Source organism: Stomoxys calcitrans, chromosome 1 (genome assembly GCF_963082655.1).
Source record: "Stomoxys calcitrans chromosome 1, idStoCalc2.1, whole genome shotgun sequence".
Lineage (NCBI taxonomy): Eukaryota > Metazoa > Arthropoda > Insecta > Diptera > Muscidae > Stomoxys > Stomoxys calcitrans.
The window spans coordinates 180,901,338-180,918,000 of NC_081552.1; the positions used below are offsets into that span (position 1 = coordinate 180,901,338).

Below are 16,663 nucleotides of genomic sequence, written 5' to 3' on the forward strand. Positions count from 1 at the left end.
TCTGATAAATTTGTCGTTTGGCGGTTATCTATATTTCCAGCCTGGTCAGAGTCGCAGTAGCCAGTAACAGAACTATACACATCAAATTTGTATACGAAATCTATGATTATTGTTCCTTTTTAAGAATTGCAAAACGCACTTTCCAGCGACGCATCTTACGGCTTTAGGGCATATGACACTTTCGTTGCGTATAAAAAACTACCACTTGCTTCCCTATAAGATTAAGATTTCCTGTCTTTACTTTCCATTCTTTGGGCTCATAGAAGTAGATAGCTTCTGGTTAGTGTCAATCGGTGTTGACACTCGATTTCAGTCGTTCTTTCTAAAGCGAAATAAAACATCCTTATTCTCGAACATTGAGGTCCGATCTGTGTGGTGTTTATTGCTGTCAAGAGAAGCTTAGTGCGAGCTACCGGGCGCTTCTACAGGTTGCGGATAGTGGTAGTTGCAACGGCAGTCACAGACAATCAGCGGAATCGAGCAAATAGTCTCAGTGAGAGCCTGGGCGGCATCGGCTCTTGCACAAATATTGAGTGCCTATAATGCTCGATATGACAAGACGAGTTACTGGCGCCTTAAAATAATCAATGACCACCCTGTTCCCGCGGCAATCGGTCCTTTGGAACGGAACGAGCTTGCTCACAACAGGAGCTTGACGAGGATCGCCACCTCCACATGAAAATGTGGCTACAACAACAACAACATCCTTAACATATTTTGATTGATCTATTTTTATGCTGTCACGATTTCGAGTTATTTACATTCCGAGTACTGTAGAAACTTCTCCCATGTCTTTCATTTTAAATATTTTGGAAAGCTTCGTCTTTATATTTGTAGTATCTTTATATACAACTACAGAATAAGTCCCGACTTGATGAATTCGCATTATATTGATTTTTCTCGATTGCAGGCTCTTTTCATTTCGTTTCATCAGAGTATCCCCAGGTTACTTCGTAAAAATGACCCCTTTAAGGTTTCCATTTTAATATGCACTTATGGCATCCATTTGATGAATTTCCATACTATACTTAGTGGCCAGCGCACCAAAGTACCTTATGGAGTATTATGTGACTATAAGTGTGTCCGTGTATTCAAAAATTTGTGCAAATTTGCACAAATTGTTACTGGAAGTCGTTCGTATACTTTATTTGCCAGCAGAAAAGTGCAGGAGAGTGCGTGCGAGCAAGCTAAATTTTGAGAGTTTGTTGGTAATTGAGAGCTTGCAAATTTCTACTGGAGGTTTCTTCCTAGCAGATATTTGCAGCATCAAACAGCTGTTTTGTGAAAAACATGTGTTTAAATCAAATAAGTAGCATGAGAGAGTATTAGAGATCCTCTCTCCATTCATGATTTGATCTTAGCTTCAGATTTCAGTTACTTAACGAGCAATGCACCCATGTCGAGTATTACATTCAAACTAATCTACGCCCTCTAATCGACATCCATCAATAAAATATACCGCGGCAAAAAACGTCCGACTTGTATGTACTTGCTGTTGTTGTAGCAGTGTGTCTCCTTGATTCTGTTAAATATCGCCTCCTTGATTCTGTTAAACATTCAGATCCAGAAACACTGCGACTAAGGTGGGGTGCGTCCAGAGCGTTCTGGATCTAAGACCAGTGAGTCTGGCTGGGCAGTTATTACTCCTCTGTGAAACTCTATATATAACAAAAATAGGACGCGACTTTTAAACTTGTCACGGTTAGTCTTAATTGATAAATTGGATGATAATGGATGCAGAAGAGGGGAGAGCAACCCTTTATTTATCAAGCTAATGAATCGATTATGGATTGCAACTCAACAATGGTTTCGCTATCCGGAGATAAAACCAACTACTAAATTTCCCATGAACATTCCATTAAGAAACAGGGGATACGTCTCTCATATCAATGAGTGCAGTCTGATTAAAGTTTAAGCTCAGTGATAGGGGGCCTCCTTTTTATGCCGAGTACGAACAGCGTGCCGCATAACGACACCACTTGGTAGAGAAGTTGTAACATGACAGAATACCTTAAAAATTTAGCAAGCATTAGTAAGGGGATAACCACCTCTGAAATTTTTTTCTGATGTTCATATCAGGCTTTGAACCAAGGCGTTCGGCGTCATAGGCGGACATGCTATCCTCTGTCCTACGATGGCCTCCATGAAATAAAAATTTGTATAAAATTCGACATTTTTATCAGTTTCCTCCCACATTTATATTTAAAAGTGTATTTCTGCGATATCTTAAACTTGTTTATTCTTAACAAAACCTAGATGGACCGATGGTAGAGTCGTTCACTTGTGTAATTGCCCCTCTATAACGAGAAATACGAGTGAAATATGTTGTGAAAAATGAACAAACAAGTTATGATATCTAGATATTCAGTTTTATTCAGATAATAGTCGCCAATATTAATTCTTAAATCAAGCTTGCGGATGCAAATTTGCCCATGAACACTCCATTAAGGAACAGGGCAAACTTCTCACATATCAGTGAATGCTGCCCGATTCAAGTTTAAGCTCAATGATAAGGGGCCTCTTTTTTATAGTCGAATCCGAATGGGGCGCTGCAGTGCGATACCTCTCTGGGGAGATTTTTTTATATACCATACCATTTTTATACCCTCCACCATAAGATGGGGGGTATACTAATTTCGTCATTCTGATTGTAACTACTCGAAATATTCTAGACCCCATATCTGAGACCCCATAAAGTATATATATTCTTGATCCTCGTGAAATTTTATGTCGATCTAGCCATGTCCGTCCGTCCGTCTGTCTGTCGAAAGCACGCTAACTTCCGAAGGAGTAAAGCTAGCCGCTTGAAATTTTGCACAAATACTTCTTATTAGTGTAGGTCGGTTGGTATTGTAAACGGGCCATATCGGTCCATGTTTTGATATAGCTGCCATATAAACCGATCTGGGGTCTTGACTTCTTGAGCCTCTAGAGTGCGCAATTCTTATCCGATTGGGATGAAATTTTGCACCACGTGTTTTGTTATGACATCCAACAACTGTGCTAAGTATGGTTCAAATCGGTTTATAACCTGATATAGCTGCCATATAAACCGATCTTGGGTCTTGACTTCTTGAGCCTCCAGAGTGCGCAATTCTTATCCGATTGGAATGAAATTTTGCACGACGTGTTTTGTTATTTTATCCAACAACTGTGCCAAGTATGGTTCAAATTGGTCCATAACCTGATATAGCTGCCATATACACCGATCTGGGGTTTTGACTTCTTGAGCCTCTAGAGTGCGCAATTCTTATCCGATTGGAATGAAATTTTGCACGACGTGTTTTGTTACGATATCCAACAACTGTGCTAAGTATGGTTCAAATCAGTCCATAACCTTATATAGCTGTCATATAAACCCATCTTGGGTCTTGACTTCTTGAGCCTCTAGAGGGCGCAATTCTTATCCAATTTGAATGAATTTTGGCACGTAGTATTTTGTTATGATATCCAACAACTGTGCCAAAAATGGTTCAAATCGGTTCTTAACCTGATATAGCTGCCATATAAACCGATCTGGGATCTTGACTTCTTAAGCCTCTAGAGGTCGCAATTATTATCCGATTTGCCTGCAATTTTGTACGACGGATTCTCTCATGACCATTAACATACGTGTTTATTATGGTCTGAATCGGTATATAGCCCGATACAGCTCCCATACAAATCGATCTCTCTATTTTACTTCTTGAGCCCACAAAGGGCGCAATTCTTATTCGAATTGGCTGACATTTTACACAGGTCTCCAACATATAATTTAATTGTGGTCCAAACCGGACCATATCTTGATATCGCTCTAATAGCAGAGCAAATCTTTTCTTATATCCTTTTTTTGCCTAAGAAGAGATGCCGGGAAAAAAACTCGACAAATGCGACCCATGGTGGAGGGTATATAAGATTCGGCCCGGCCGAACTTAGCACGCTTTTACTTGTTTCAAATGGCATAGTTCCTCACGAATGTCGCCAGCGTTAGGAGGGGATAACCACTGCTGAACATTTTTTCTGATGTTCTCTGGGTTTTAACTCTGCGCTACGGTGGCCTCAAGCTTAGCATGGTAAATAACTTCAGGAGTAGTAAAAATGACGGTCTGAGAAATTTCTAAAGGATGATTTTTTAGCTGTTGTCTTTTTGGGAACACTGGTTTAAACAATCACAGTTCGGTGCGGTTTCTGGGCTGGTGGCATCATTGGACCGCACTTCTTCAAAGACGTAACTGTGAATAGTAAGCACTATTGTGAGATGATATCTAACTTTTTTTGTCCAAAGTGCAAGAGCTTGACTTGCATGGCGTGTGGTTTCAACAAGACGGTGCCGCATACCACATAGCACGCGCAACAGAGGCAAGTTCGGTGAACATTTTATTTCACGTTCGAGCTCGGTCAATTGGCTTCCTAGCTCTTGCGATTCAACACCTTCAGACTATTTTTTGTTGGGCTATATTAAATCTCATGTCTATACAGACAAGCCCGCTTCAATTGAGGAATTGGAAGACAACATTGAAGTATTTATTCGTCAGATACCGGCCGAAATGTTTGAAAGAGCGGATGGACCATTTGAGGCGCAGTCACGGTCAACATTGGCATGAAATAATATTCAAACATTAAATTATATGGATCGTACTATCAATTCAAATAAAGATTTCATACATTTTTCTGAATTTTATGTGCTTTTTTTGAAAAACTTGCCTATATCTCCCTCCCCTGAGTGCGAGACAAAACAAAACACTACGCAAAATATCAGCCAGATCGGATTATACATAATTGCACACTCTATGACTATGTTTATATGACAGCTATATCAGGGCCGATTTGAACCATATTTAGCACAGTTTTTATAATCAAAATGTGCAAAATTTCAAGCGCCTGTCTTTACTCTTTCGAAAGTTAGCGTGCTTTCGACAGACAGACGCCTGGATATGGCTAGATCGACTTAAAATGTTATGACGATCAAGAATATACAAACTTTATTGGGCCTTAGACGAGTATTTCGAGGTGTTACAAACGGAATGACGAAATTAGTTTACCCCCGATTTTAACCATATTTATCACAGTTGTTGGAATCAAAATTTGCAAAATTTCGAGAAAGTTAGCGTGCTTTCGACAGACAGATGCCTGGACATGGCTAGATCGACTTAAAATGTTATGACGATCAAGAATATACAAACTTTATTGGGTCTTAGACGAGTATTTCGAGGTGTTACAAACGGAATGACGAAATTAGTTTACCCCCGATTTTAACCATATTTATCACAGTTGTTGGAATCAAAATTTGCAAAATTTCAAGAAAGTTAGCGTGCTTTCGACAGACAGACGCCTGGACATGGCCAGATCGACTTAAAATGTTATGACGATCAAGAATATACAAACTTTATTGGGCCTTAGACGTGTATTTCGAGATGTTACAAACGGAGTGGAGGGTATAAAAATTGTTATATGCACCCAGATTAGGTGAATCTGTAGATTGTGATCAGGATTCAACGACCAAGTTATACTAGGCCAATCCGATTGGTAGGTTCCACCCTAAAACTGTTATTGAAATTGATTGTAACTGATATGAGTGTTGAGGGATCTTTTCCAAATTTCGTAGATACTAGGTAAGAAATGAAGCTTTATTGCATTCGTTCAATCGGAAAACAGGGCAATATGGCAGCTACTATGTAACTCACTGAAATGTCGAAAATGGGTAGTAAAGTGTATTAATGGGCTCAACCCCTTAAATTGGGAGATAGCCTCGTCCAAACTCGGCACGGTTGCTCGTCGAAATCGGGACCAAAAACCCGACTTTTATGAGGTCAAAATTTCTTATGGGGAGACCAGTGCTATATCAATATACAGGCCATCTTTGAACTTAAGGCTGTAGAGTGATTTCAGCAAACAGGCAGGCGGACATGTCTAGGCTGTCTATGAATACAACGACGATCTGGTATGTTTACTGTTTTGTGAGGCTGGAAATTTATAATTTGATGTGTTCCAAATAGAATAGCAAAATGACCAACTTCTGGTTGGTGGCTATAAATACCGCATTTTTGGTTTGTAGAACATTTGGTAGGTTGTGGTCGGGTTTGGTTGAATTTTTCCTTAACATTGAATCCGATACGTACAACCGGCTGCCAAAGTGCAAGTATCGACAAGAATTAGCAAACAATTTTATTCTTGGATATATCATAAAATTTTGTTAGACTTAGATATATAACTTTGTCTTCTTGCTTTGGCTCGAGGTCATCGAACAATTTACAACCAAGACAAACCGAGAAGACAAAGTTATAAAATTCCAAAGGTCAACAAAAATGAAAACTGCAGTTTTATAGAACCCCTATATGAATATTGATTATGCACGGCACTCATTGATATATGAGAAGTTTGCCACTAATACTTAATAGAAGGTTTGTGGGTAAATTTGCAATTTGCATAAATTACTGGATTGGCAATTTATCTTCACTTTGACCGTCTATGAAAATCCCTTTCATCGTCTTGTATGCAACTTACTGCCAAAGCAAATAAGTTTTATAAAGTTCTTTAAAAATATTTTTAAGCCTATAAAAGATTTATTTGTGTTTTTAGTGAAATAAAAATGTATTGGTTTGTCAGATTTTGCAACATTTTATTATTATTATTCCTTAGCATTGTAATGGCCTTTGATACGTTGAATTATTTCTTTAAACTCTTTACAAACGCATAAACATTTCACTCAACTGCGCAAACATCTAGTACTAAATGTTTCAATCCCATGGCAGCCGGTTGAACGTAAGGAATTGACCCGATGAAATCCTACATCGTCGAGGGCTGTCGCCTCAGTGTACAACACACTGTTACAACAACAACTAAATGTCTGGTTTAAAATTCAAATCAATTGCCAATTCATGAAAACATTAAACTTTATCGCAACTCACTGCTTATGAACTAATTTCCGATGTTTGAACAATTCAGGAGTTATTCCTCACTTAGCTAATGGTCACACCAAACTAAAAGTGGCTCTTGCTTTGTAGTATGGTCATTTAGACAAGAAGTTAAAAAAAAACAACAACAATAATTGTTATAAAATATAAATAGTCATATCAACAAATCGAATATGTACATATATGACTATAAGTACAGAGTGTACTACTAATTATTGATGAAGCAGAAAACAAAAATTTGTGTGTTTGTAGTTTACCTTGATAAAAAAAGGTTGAAGTTTGAATTTTTGATTAAAATTAATTGGGGAGAACGTTAACATTTTTGTAATGATTCAACGATTTCGTTGCTACGGTAATATTTGACGTCTTGTGAAAAATTCTCTCAAAATAGATTCTTAATTGCCGAAAGATTTTTTTTCCAAAGGGTGGGAGGTATATGAATACGAGTATAATTATAAGATAACATTAGCCGTGCCGTGCAGCCACTTTGTCTAAAAACGTTGATTTTTTTTCCTCTATTGGATGTTTTTAAAATTACAAATTCTCCCAATTACCTACTGAGAAGCGTCGGGGAGATTTTGAGGTAGTTTAATGCGTAAAATTTACGTGCATATATCAGTGAAATGAAGTTCAATACTACAATGAGCTCAAGAGGTCACTTCAACAGATAAGTCAATATGACAACTATCGGCCACATTTTGCACTTATTTAGAGAAAAAAGACTAATACAACTCTCTTGAAGGTAGTAACCTTCAACAAATTCGAATTTAGACAATTTTATATAACGTTGTTATGGTTGTTGAAGACGAACAATTTATTACATTTTTGGCAGTCGAATTCGACTGTCAAATTCGGCAAAAACTGTTGATCGGATCATAACGCCTAGTTTTGAAAAGAGCATTGTGCCAACTTCAAATCATGCATTGGCGTAAGAAATAAACATTAGATCGTACCGCTGACCTCAAAATACGTATTTATTTGGATTTAAAAAAAAAAAAAATTGTGGTCAAATTCTGTACACAGAAGGTAGTTTTTTCAGCGAACTCGGGTAAAATTGGCATTTTATAAGCGTAATGAGTTTATTCAGAAAATCAGTCATGGCAACTAAATCCAACTATGATCCGATTTGGACAGTATTTAGTATTGTTGTCGAAGGTTCCAATACAAGTCAGGGTTCCAGATTTCAGTAAAATCGAATGAAAAATGTTTTTTTTATGACTGTACAACGGGAAGCCACCTAGGTTCGAAACCTGGGGAGAACATCAGAAAAAAAATTTAAGCGATGGTTATCTCATCCTAATACTGGCGACATTTGTGAGCTATTTTTCCATGTAAAAAATCTCCATAAAAAGAAGTAGCACCGTCGCGGCTCGCCGTTCGGACTCGGCTATAATAGGAGGCCTTTTATTATTTTTATCAAATAAAAATTTGCCCATGAACATTCCACTAAGGAACTGAGTGCAGTCCAATTCAAATTTTAAGCTCAATGATAAGGGGCCTCTTTCTATAGAAGGGGATAACGAACGCTGAAAATTTGTCTGATGTTCTCACCAGGATTCGAACCTAGGCTTTCAGCGTCATAGGCGAACATGCTAACCTCTGCGCTACGGCTTATCACTGAGCTAAAACTTGAATAGGACAATACTCATTTATATGTGAGAAGTTTGCCCCTGTCCCCAAATGGAATGTTCATGGGCAAATTTTTCCCCAAGTTAATTCACCGTAAAACTCACCATAACGAGCATCCGCGAATTAAATGATATTTGATATCAAATTTAAGTTCATCGTTCAAAACTCAGCAGGTCTACGAATAATTAAGTTCAGCCTTTAACAGAAGTAACCATGTTTTCTTACTCTTTTAGCTCAATATCACTCTCCCGATTATAGTTCTTGAGAGTATATAGGGCGCACTTCGCATCCAAATATATTTCTTGAGCGTCTATAGCGCGCAGATCTTATCCGATTTGGCTGATATTTCGCACAAAGACTTCGGCGTAGCGTTGTTTTGCCCAATACATTTTCTCCACATAGACTGAGATTTCATACAAAATTTCAAAGAACATTTTTATACGAATATTTTAATTGTTATCCATTATCTTTTTTCCCTATAATAATAAGTTCTTTGCCCGGTATCTCGGCAAAGAACTTGACAAATGTGATCCATGGTGAAGGGTTTCTAAGATTCGACCTGTCCTAGCACGCTTTTACTTGTTTAATAGTTAGTTTAAGTTTTATATTGCTAATTTTGCGGCATCCCATCTGCCACTTTAGTAGAATAGAAAAAAAGAGTCGATAGGTCGAGTACGGCACGAACTTGGGTAAAAGAAAAAGAAGCAATTTTGTATGATTGACTTCTCGCACGTCTAGAATCCACAATTGTTAACCGCGGAAAAGTGGCATGGCGTCTTAGCCTTCAATTTGACTATTTACCCCCATGAAACCTCAATTATTAGCCAATCAGGCTGTAATTTTGTGCGTGAATCCTCACCACGTTTACAATTCTTGAAACCTAAAAGCTGTAATCATTGACCGATTTACTTTATACTATGTTCAGACCAAAGCTGTTTTGGCAAACGACTAGTTTTCCCTTTACAATTCATTGAAAACGACTCGTTTTGTCTTTACAAATTATAAGGGCAAAACGACTCGTGTGCCACAAAAACGAGTCGTTTGTAAGAGAACCAATGTATGTGAATCTTAAAAAATGCCAGTGAGTCACGAACTGAACATACCCATCTGCCAAAATTGATCAAAAATAAAAATATTAAACTTATTGAAGACGTGCGGGCTAAAAAACTAAAAAATAATAGGAAACAAAACTTCCTTAAAACTTGCTATCATCGAACAAATAATTTCTTTGAAATAATTAACAAACGTTAAACGAATAAGTTATTGTAAACGGTTCAGTGGTTTTTGAAAACACAATAAGCAAAACGAGTTAGTGTAGACATAGCATTAGTATTAGGAGTCGATTATGGATAGCAACCAACGTTCAGTTGAAGCCAACGAAACCAAAATAAAAATTTTTATTATGTATGGCAACTTTTGTCAATTGATGCCGGTAATTGTGTTTTGGCAGTCCCGCAGCAAGAAAACGTGCAAACAAAAAATTAAACCACCACAAAAAATGTAAGAAATTGTGAAATACCATGAAAAAAAACATTTTATTATTAATTTAAAGCAGTGTTGAACTATCTTTTTATTTATTAACGTGTAAAATATAATTTTGTGTTGCCGTTTTCTGCTCTTCTGAATGGTTTTCTTTAGCTGCTCCAAATCCGATATTTTTTCAACACTTTAAAAGCTCGCCTAATGGATTTATATCCAAATTAATTTGCAACAAATCTGCTGCCGTCCGTATAATGGAAATACGTAGACACTTCTGGCGGTGGCCGACGGCCTGTGATTTCTTGTTTTTTTTTTTTTGTAATTACCCGCCAGTTTAATTTTTTCTTTTGCATTAAAATCTTTTGCACACTATCAACTATGCTTTGGAAGTACGCGACGGTGGTTTTTTGCCACTCTCACAACCCTTACTGCATTTGGGTTTGCCTCCATATTGTCTAACATCAAGAATTATTGATTTATGGAGAATTTAATAATGGTGAAGCCTACATACCCCAACACATTTGTAATAAACAAATAATTAACGCATCATACTCGAATTCTTCTGGCCAAATCATACTTACTATCAACGTTGCTGTATGGTTCCGAATTGTTCAGAAAATGTGATTCAAGAAGCAAGGAAAGATTGCAAACAGCCTATAACGCCATTATAAGATATGTCTACGGCCTTAGGAAATATAATATATATATATGATTTTAGCAATCAACTAAATGTCAAAGCTCTTACAATGTAACAGTTAAGATGTTATAAATCGAAACTATCGAAAGGAGCGAATATCGATAGTTTGCGAGCTCTAACTTGGCCCCAAGCAATAGCCTCAGACCGCAAGCTATTGGCACAGCGATCGCACAGGGGTGGTCTCACTAATTCCCTAGTATAGGAAACGTCCATCAATGACCAATTTGTATTTAGCTCGTCGGTTGTCTAATTCCCAGACACCACTAATCGCCCTCGACCCACCACAGGACGACAGTCTTCGCCAAAGATGATCATTTAATTTTTCGTTTCATTTTTCATACATAGTTCGTCACAGTACTTTGAACTAAATTATGAGACCTATGAGAAGCAAAACTTTCGCACCGCATTGTAAATTGAAAATTTAGCCCATAAACATTCCACTAAGGAACAAGGGCAAACGTATCGCATTAGAATATTTTAAAATTCAGCTACGTAAGGTGTACCAGAAAGAACGTACATAAAAACTGTAATAAGTAGCAATAATACAAATACTAAATATTCTTTAACACAATTTTCATATTGGGATTATTTAACCAAAAACATATTTTAAATAATTTGATTTAAAATCCAAATGAAAGTTTCCTATAAAAAAGAAACTTTTTCTATTATCTTCATCAATCTCTCTCTTTCTTCCATAGAACTGTTCATAGTCGAAGTTTTATTCTGTTTTCTATTTTAATGAAATCTTCACATTCATGGAATGCTAACTGGCCTCCCGGCACGGGATAGCTGTGAGCACCACACAGGCTGGAACTTTGAGGTCTGATCTATGTCACGAGAAGCTTAGCTTCGGATAGTGGAATGCTCCATACCGAGTAGCTGCAACGGCAGCAAGGAAGCCAACATAGTGCTTATCGCACCCGAAAAGGTACCATCTAGTGCCAAACGAAAAAAGGCACTAGGTGGACGCTTTTTGCATTTCTTGTTAGTGTTTTTTAACCTTTTTTGTAAGTTTGAGTTTTTTGGTGCCGCTTTTTGTCGCCGGGAGCATTTGCTTGCCTATTTCATTTAACATGAATTTTCCCACAAACATTCCATTAAGGAATAGGGGATATGTACTTCTCTCAAATCAATGAGTGGAGTCCGAATAAAGCTTTATCCAATGATCAGTGACCACTTTCGTCGAGTTCAAACGACTGTTTAAGACACCTATTCGCAGAAAAGTCTCATATGGCTGAATACATCACAAATGTTGGCACCATTAACGAGGGAAAAATTTTCACTGCACGTGTTTCTTGGTGTTCCACCCGTGATTTGAACCTCGGAGTTCTGAAGGGTCAATCAAATCCACAGCTGGACAATTAAAATACAAACATTCCTATTATTCCCTATTATTTTTTGCCAATTCGTTTACTCGTCGTAATTTTCTTTACAAACATTTGATGGCGACGCACTATTATTTTTTGCCAATTCGTTTACTAGTCGTGATTTTCTTGGTGGGTATACCCGTCGGTGGTGGGTATAAATATCCATTTCCGACCCTATAAAGTATATATATTCTTGATCAGCGTAAAAATCTAAGACGATCTAGACATGTCCGTCCGTCTGTCTGTTGAAATCACGTTACAGTCTTTAAAAATAGAGACATTGAGCTGAAACTTTGCACAGATTATTTTTTTTGTCCATTTGCAGGTTAAGTTCGAAGATGGGCTATATCGGACTATATCTTGATATAGCCCCCATATAGACCGATCCGCCGATTTAGGCTCTTAGGCCAATAAAAGCCACATTTATAATCCGATTTTGCTGAAATTTGAGTTGTGTTAGGCCCTTCGACATCCTCCGTCAATTTGGCTGAGATCGGTCCAGATTTGGATATAGCTGCCATATAGACCGATCCTCCGATTTAGGGTCTAAGGCCCATAAAAGCCACATTAGCCGATTTTGTTGAAATTTAGGACAATGAGTTGTCTTAGGCCCTTCGACATCCTCCTTCAATGTGACTCAGATCGATTCAGATTTGGATATAGCTGCCATATAGACCGATCTTCCAATTTAAGGTCTTAGGCCCATAAAAGCCACTTTTATTATCCGATTTTGCTGAAATTTGGGACAGTGTGTTGTGTTAGGCCCTTCAACGTCCTTTGTCAATTTGGCCCAGATCGGTCCAGATTTGGATATAGCTGCCATATAGACCGATCCTCCGATTTAGGGTCATAGGCCCATAAAAGCTACATTTATAATCCGATTTTGCTGAAATTTGGGACAGTACGTTGTCTTAGGCCCTCGACTTTCTCCGTCAATATGGCTTAGATCGGTTCAGATTTGGATATAGCTGCCATATATCCAAATCTGAACCGATCCTCCGATTTAGGGTCTTAGGCTCATAAAAGCCACATTTATTATCCGATTTTGCTGAAATTTGGAAAAGTGAGTTGTCTTAGGCACTTCGACATCCTCCTTCAGTATGACTCAGATCGATTCAGATTTGGATATAGCTGCCATATAGACCGATCTTCCAATTTAGGGTCTTAGGCCCATAAAAGCCACTTTTATTATCCGATTTTGCTGAAATTTGGGACAGTAAGTTGTGTAAGGCCCTTCAACATCCTCCGTCAATTTGCCTCAGATCGGTCCAGATTTGGATGTAGCTGCCATATAGACCGATCTCTCGGTTTTAGGTTTTGGGGCCATAAAAGCGCATTTATTGTCTGATGTTGCCAAAATTTGGGACAAAGAGTTAAGTTAAGCCCCTCCATATATTTCTGCAATTTGGTCTAGATCGATCAAGATTTGCATATAGCTGCCATATAGACCGATCTCTCGATTTAAAGTCTTGGCCCCATAAAAGGCGCTTTTTTAATCCGATTGCACTGAAATTTGACACACTGACTTATGTTATGCTTTTCGACATCCGTGTCGTATATAGTTCAGATCGGTTTATTTTTAGATATAGCTACTAAAAAGACCAATATTTTGTTATATACATTTGAACAATGACTTTTACTTATTAGAGTTTGGTCCAAATCGGAACATATATTGATACAGCTGATAAGGTAAGAGTTTTGCACCGGATTTTGACGTAAGGTGGTTTACATATATATCCGAGGTGGTGGGTATTCAAAGTTCGGCCCGGCCGAACTTAACGCCTTTTTACTTATTTTTACTTATTCCAATAATAAATAAAACTAAAATAGCAATTTTCTTCCGTGAAATATACACCTATTTGCAAAAATTTTCAAAAACAAAGTGATTTTTTACTCTTTTTTTTTACACAAAATTTTATTTTCTAACAATTCTTATTACGATTTTTGTTGGTAAATTGTTGGCTTTACTGAACGGCAGTCGCACTAAATCAGCGGTATCGAGTGGAAAGTCTCAGTGAGAGGCCGGGCGGCACCGGCTCTTGCATAATTACTGAATGCCTATGATGGTCGATATGACAAGGCGGGTTATTGGCGCCTTCAAATAATCAAAGGCCACCATGTTCCCGCGGCGATCGGTCCTTTGGACCAGAACGAGCTTGCCACCTATAGGAGCTAGGCGAGGATCGCCGGTGGTCCGGTGTGCTTCATTACCTACAATAGATTAATCCCCAAATATTTTTAAGCTTGTGTTCAGATTATCAAGAAATTCTGGGCTTTTGGAGATCGCTAGACGCTTTCCCTTATCCAACCAATAGTTTTCCCGGCCTCAAGTTTGCAACATTTAAATCGAAAAATCACAATACGTTAATTTAAATTTTAATATAAAAGAAATCACAACTATGGGACAAAAAATCCTGTCGCAATTTAAAACAGTGAGAGATTTTCGCAAATATATGAGCACAATATTTGTTGGCGTTATCTGAAGCAATTTTTTTTCATCGATAGCAAAATATATGGCCTCAGTGTGCCTACGTACATATGTATTTTTGATAAAACCTATGTTATCATTATTTAGGGTGTATTGTTTTAGCGACCACAACGGCAAAATTCTTTGTTCGTATTGAACTGATCAAAGTCCATTTTCAAATTAGATAAACAAAAATTCGTCATTATGACATTCATAAAACATGGTGCAACGACTGTGTTCTCGATTACCATAAAACGGCTACCGCCTGCTGTTATCAACCATTTCGAATGTAGAATGCGAATTTAAGTGATTAAATTATAGTACGTTTATATATAATGTTGTTACTTTATAATAAGTTACGTTTAATTTATTGCTTTTTCCAGTTTAATATTAAATGTCCACAAATACACAAATAAAAGTGCATTGGGTGTGAATTATTAAATAGCACCTATACTTATATAGCAGACCAGTTTCAATTGTAAAAATATACCTTGCCAATTCACATTTGAAATGAAAATGATTCATTTTACTTGACTGACGAGGTATTAGATAACAAATAACGGTTCTAATCAGAAAAACTCCAGACCAATAAACTGTAGACTCTGATCTCCCTATGGTGTCACCTTTTGTTAGCCATAGGCCGGACCGGATATTGAAATCCAATTCTTTTCGAATTGAAAATTGTCATAATCTTTAGTGAGATCAAAAGATCGAAACAAAAGACCGGTCTATGAGGCTGAGTTTGGTTCTGAGAGTAGTCACTCCTCTGTTGGGTAATGTTAGATGACGTTAAAGGGCTCGAGTCTACCAACCTCTGAGTATGTGTCTAGAAACTTTTGTGTTCAGCTTCAAAGAAAAGAATACAGATAGGAATACACGATTATACGGTGCATGGTATTAGAATGCAATGGGAAGCGGAAACGAGGACCGATAAGGGCTTCCTCTAGGAAGCCTTTCTTTTCTCTCTTACTGCGCTAAGGAGATTTAGAGGCCTTATTGAGCGTGCTCTACACCGTACTCAATAGTCGTTGGGTATGTAGAGCAACTTAATCAATTTGATAAAGGTGTTGATGAAAATACATAGCGTATCAGAAATTAACTAGAATTGACTATAACATAACATTTGTCCCATTAGCCGAACTTAGAATAGATTTCCAAGTGGCTCAATCTTCTGCGCACCCTTACCAATCTCTTGCACTTATTTCGAGATGTCTTTCATCACTTCATCTTTCCATCGAATTTTTGAACGTCCCGGTTTGCGTATACCACAGTGCTTACCTTCAAAAGACTTCTTCGCTGAAGCTTTTTCAATTATTCCGACAATATCACTTAGCCAATGCAGTAGTAGAAAATAATAAATGAAAAATTACAGCAGAAGTAAGTTAGGTAAAGTTAGATTTGTCCTAAATAAGATTTGTTATAAACCATATTTAGATGTAACTGTCATAAGTGCGAATTTGACCATATATGAAGAAAGCTATCTTATGGACCATAAGTTATGGTTTATAATTGACCCAATTTGGATAAACAGTTGCCAGTAACTTCGTCAGCCTACAAATGGCTCTTTTTAGAAGATCTTGCTGAATGTTGCGGATGGGAGTTGCAATAAATATCGCAACATCCACGCCGAATAGAGCCTCAATCAATGCATTGATTTTCCGGTTTGCAGAAAAGCTTTCGTTTTCCAATTCAACTTAAAACGTTAATTTTATTTTTTAGTGTCCGCTTCTTCGGGCTGCAAAAAATGTGACTTTACATAATTAAATTTTCAACCAATTCAGCAATAGTTTGACAATGTAACCATGAATGTATTCTAATTAAAAAAAGTGGCAACATAAGACTTGGTGAACCTCGCATTGCTCAACCAGGAGACCCTATTTCTCACGATGTAAGGTTCCTGAACCTAATCAATATCTACCGAGGAGTTAGAGAGCGCAAGAAGTTCGATCGAGACAGCCACAGAGTGGTGCAGTTAATCGGCAAAACCTATTAAAAATTATATAGTTGCTGCTTCACCTATCTGAAAGCTTCACCCTGACCAACCCCGTTTCCAACTGCTTCCAGTGGGCTGGACTGACCTTTTGCACTGCCAACAATGTCCACCCGGTGGCCCGACTCAGCAGGTCAATCA

General features: G+C 37.7%; 1 protein-coding gene across 2 annotated transcripts in view; it reads right to left on the reverse strand.

The window, feature by feature from the left end:
• The window catches only part of LOC106086436 (1-acyl-sn-glycerol-3-phosphate acyltransferase delta), a 52,233-nt gene that overhangs the window by 19,946 nt on the left and 15,624 nt on the right, over positions 1 to 16,663 (reverse strand). Inside the window, exon 1 of one of the 2 annotated variants that reach the window (XM_013251117.2) lies at positions 6,888 to 6,908. The exons of the other annotated variant lie outside the window; for it this stretch is intronic. The gene's annotated coding sequence lies outside the window, so the exon portion shown is untranslated. Of the gene's footprint in view, positions 1 to 6,887; positions 6,909 to 16,663 lie in introns of those variants that run through there. 2 annotated transcript variants of the gene reach the window in all.